General features: G+C 35.9%; 1 long non-coding RNA gene across 1 annotated transcript in view; it reads right to left on the bottom strand.

Moving 5' to 3' along the window:
- Nucleotides 1-2,155: 2,155 nt before the first annotated feature.
- The window catches only part of LOC125610572, a 265,267-nt gene continuing 262,573 nt past the window's right edge, over nt 2,156-4,849 (bottom strand). The window contains exon 8 of the long non-coding RNA XR_007340574.1: nt 2,156-4,314. This is a non-coding gene — a long non-coding RNA (uncharacterized LOC125610572). The remainder of the gene's footprint in view (nt 4,315-4,849) is intronic.

Below are 4,849 nucleotides of genomic sequence, written 5' to 3'. Positions count from 1 at the left end.
ATAAAGACAAAGTTGATAATTTTATATAAGATAGATGACATTCTCACCAAAAAGCAATAACTTTTTCAAGATGGTAAATGAGATAAAATTTCTGAATAATCTCATATATCCTAAAGATATGGAATCCAATTCTAAGATCCTTATTAATAATAATAAAAAAGAGAAATTCAGGCTCACTTGGCTTCACCAGTGGATTTATTCCAGGATGGTAAGAAAGAAATAGCACAGCTCTTAAACTCTTCTAGTGAATAGCAAAATAAGGACACTTCATAATTCTTTTTACGGGAATTACAAAACTTGGTTCCAAGACCTAACCAGGACAGTACAAATAAAGGAAAATTACAGACTCAACTTCTTAATAAACACAGCACAAAATCTTTTAACCAGAAATTGAAAGAATTTTTAAGGAAAAAGTAATTCAGTGATGTATGTATAGCATATCATAGGTAATTAATGTTTATCCCTGGAATGCACCTGTGGTTAACGTTAGAAAACAATGCAACTTACCACATTAAAATGAGAGAAATTGCCTATGATTGTCACAATAAATCAACAAAAATATTGCATAAAATTTAACATCTATTTATTATAATATGTCTAAGTAAGTCAAGAATGAAAAAGAATATTCTAAATATAACAATATTTAAAAAAAATCTATAGTAAGTATCCTGCTCAATAGTGAAATACTGAATCTCCTTCAAATTAAGAATGAGTATGTATGCTTTCTCTCACAACTCCAGTAAACATTATATGGGAGGCCCTAGTGAATGAAATGAGTAATAAATGAAAGATATAAAGTTTGTAAAGAAAAACATAAAATATCCTTATTCATAGAATTCATATTTATTTATTTAGAAAATCCAGAATAACCTTTAAATTATAGAAGGTACTGGATACAAAATCAATGTTCAAGAATTAATTGTTATTTTGTTGTTTTGGTGAGCTTTTTCTTTGCTGTGACTAAAAGACCTGACCAGCACAAGAGTAGAGGACAAAAAATTTATTTGGGGGCTCACAGTTTCAGAGGTCTCAATCCATAGACTGCAGGCTCCCTTCTTCGAGGCTAAAGGTGAGGAAGAACATCATGGTGAAGAGTGCACTTTAGAGAAGAGGCTCACATGATGATCAGACTGGGGAGAGAGAGAGAGAGAGAGATCTCCCCTCCACTGGACAGTTACAAATATATACCCCAAAGCCACACCCTCAATGCCCCACCTCCTCCAGCCACACCCCACCTACCTTCAGCTACTACTCAATCCTACCAGGTGATTAATTCACTGATTGTGTTAAGGGTCTCATAACCCAGGCATTTCTTCTCTGAACTTTATTACATCATCTCGTATGTGATATTTCAGAGTATAACTCACATTCCAAACCATAATATCTATATACCATAACACACAGAAAAGGAAAAAAAATAAAATGCATCATCTAAAAAATAAAAATGACTAGGGATGTTGCTCAGTGTAGAGAGCCCCTGTGTTCAATTTCTGGCTTAAAACAAAACAAAGCAAAAAAAAAAAAAGACGAGTAATAATAAAGGACAGTTTTCAACACCATGTTGCTTTGGGGTGTGGCTGTACTCACTCTCTTCTGATCCAGAGCAGAGGCTAGGAATGGGGTGTTGCCTACCCAGATATTTAACTCTATTAGCCAGTGAGTAAGTCCCACCTTGGTATATACACCAGCATATGGGAGGACTGGGAAGAGTGAGACCTATACTCCAAGTTGTGCCCATCAATATCACTATTTCTGGAGCAACACAGCCCATATCAAGCATGTGACTGTCAACAAGAAGGCCTTAAAACAGAATACCATCTGGGGAAACCTCTCTGCTTTAGTCAGTTTTTTGCTGCTGTGATCAAAAGTCCTACCAAAACAATTGTAAAGGAGGAAAAGTTTATTTAAGGGCTTACAGTTTCAGAGGTTTCCATCCGTAGACAGTAGGCTCCATTCCTTGGGTCTCGAGGTGAAGCTGAACATCGTGGCAGAAGGAAGCAGCTCACATGATTATCAGGAAGCAGAAAGAGAGGTCTCAACTTGCCAGATACAAATATATATAACCCATAGCCATAGCCACGCCCCCAATACACCTCTTCCTCTAGCCACACCCCACCTGCCTCCAGTTACCAGCAGATTCCTGATCCCCATCAGGGATCAATTCACTGAGTAGGTTAAGAGTATGACCCAATCATTTCTTCTCTGAACCTTCTTGCATAGTCTCACATGTGAGCTTTTGGGGGACACCACATCTAAACTATAACATTTTCCAAGAAGGAAAAACATCAAGCTGTCTGACATTCAGTTCAAGGAGAGCTTTGCTAGGATGAACAAGGGCACCAATGAATATTCAACAGTTGTAGCCATAGCCATATTGTTCATGAGCTTCGCTGTCCTCTTCTGATATGGAAAAAGTGTCATGTATATGCCCCCCTTGCACACATCTTTGCAGAAGAGTAGGTGTGCAAACCATGACAATGCTCCACATGAAGATCCGCCTCATCCAGGAATTCTCTTCCAGATAGGATTACAAACAAGAGTGAGTGGAAGAAGTATGAGCATACTTCTCATGGATCTGTCCCTTCATACTACTCAGCGTATTTACTGGATACCCATGGGTCAAGAAGCACCAATGTTAATACATGATCAGTTTATATGAGAAAGGAAAATAAATTTTTTCAATGTTTAATTGAACTCTATTGAAACTCAGAAATTCAGTACATCAGAAGACACTATTAAAAGTAAAAAATTATGCAAGGCTCTAGGTTTGATTCCCAACATTATACACACACACACACACATACATACACACACACACACACACGCACACACACACAAATTAAACAGTAAATATGTAACTACAGAGTCCAGGCACAATATATCCAGGGAAGAGTCCATATTAAGCAAATGCAGTTTGTGCTATATAATGACACTTTTGGTGAAAGATGGAAATGAGCCTTATATAACACAGTAGTCCCATAGGATCCTAACAGAATTGAGTGATTCCTATTCTCTAGTGACATCATAAGCCATCCCAACATCATGGTGGTTAAGCACACTTGCTCTGCCAGTCATAAAAGATAGCAGGCACAGTTAATCACAGTGCAAAATATTGGATATTGATAATAAATTTTTATATTATTATTTGATATATTTGTTCTACTTTGAATCATTATTCTACAGTGTACTCTTTCTATATATTAAGAAATATTTACTGTAAAACAACATGCCATATTATACTGGCCGCAGTCTCATGCCTCTCATGTTTACAGCACTTGTTGATGGCATAATTTTTCTCTTGTGCTTGATTTAACCTCATGTTGTTTTGTTCAAAATGGCCCTTAAGTGTATGAGATCCACTGTTAATGTTGCCAGTGAGAGTCCACATGGACTGATTGATCTGGAAACAAAATTAAAAGTGATTAAGGAGTATGAAGATGGAAAATCAGTGATGGTTATTGCTCATCAGTTAGTCAATAACCATAAAGATGTGTGGGAGAGAGCCACACATGTGGTGTTTCTCCAGATCAAAAGAGGACAGTGAAGCCTATGAAGAATATAGCTATGGTCACAACTGTCTTCTGCTCATTGGTGCCTCTGGTCATCTCAGCAAAGCTCTCCATTAGTTGAAAGGAGTACAGCTGTACTTTTTTGTCCCTGGAGAGGTTACTCCACAAAGTGTTCTCCTCTTTCAAGGCACTCTTGTTGAGACAGTTGTTTGATATGTGCCACATTGTGGGAGGTATAGTCATATTGATGGATGTAACTTGGGAGATGATAGATGTTACTCTCCCAAAACACCTATGTGCTAGTGTACTCATCAATATCACTATACCTATAGCCATAACTATATTATGTAGAACAAGGACAAAGTGTTAACAAATTCAATTAAACATTGAAAAAATTTATTTTCCTTTCTCATATAAACTGATCATGTATTAACATTGGTGCTTCTTGACCTATGGGTATCCAGATGAAATTCTGCTTCATTGAAAGAAATAAGACAAACAAAAATTTGAGAAGGACTCATATCATATATGGAGAAACTTCTAATAAATTGCCATATCAGCAAAATGGAGAAGCACTGCTTAGAGAATAATGTAATAATTATAATCACATTATAATATAAATCTTTAATAATGATTTCAAGTTTTGGCTTCTTGTTGGTAATGTTCTTACATATCTTCCTTGTATTAGTGATCTTCATCTGGAGACCAAAATGGAGTTTGTCTCTGTAAACATCACCTCTTTGATCCAATGTATCAAGAAGATTTTAAGCAGTCTGTAAGAACAGGATCTTTGTTCAGTAGGTTGCTGCAAGTGAGGAAGAAACTGATGAAATTCTAGAAGAATCATAACATCTATGACTGTATCAATAATGTTTCTTGGCATCATGGCACCAAAAATTGTATAAATGGCATATAAATGACATCTGGAAGAAGACATTTAAAAGATTTGCTCCCAACTTCAGAGGATTCATCAAGGATGAGGAGATTATAAAATCAAAATCTGTGGTTGAGAGGGCAAATAACTTTTTTTTTTAACTCATCTGGTGTGAATGAGAATGACATTGAGGAGCTCCTAGAGGTGGTTCTTGAGGAATTAACTAGTGAGTTGTTGAAACTGGAACAGAAAAAAAAAAAAACATAACTGAAGGAGAAGCAAGATAAAAGGAAATTGCAAGAGAAAGAAGAACCACCAAGAAATTAGTAAGCCATATTAAAACTAATAACTTCAAATAATTCAATTTTAACTGGATTGAAGATTTAAACACAAATGCATTTAGCAGAAACTTTTGCAGAACTCAACAAGCTCCTTGAATAGTTACAAAAAAAAAAAAAAAAAAAAA

This window comes from Marmota marmota, unplaced genomic scaffold (assembly GCF_001458135.2).
Source record: "Marmota marmota marmota unplaced genomic scaffold, marMar, whole genome shotgun sequence".
In the NCBI taxonomy this organism is placed as follows: Eukaryota; Metazoa; Chordata; class Mammalia; order Rodentia; family Sciuridae; genus Marmota; species Marmota marmota.
Note: the sequence above shows the minus strand (reverse complement) of the source record. Positions and strands in the feature narration are given on the sequence as shown.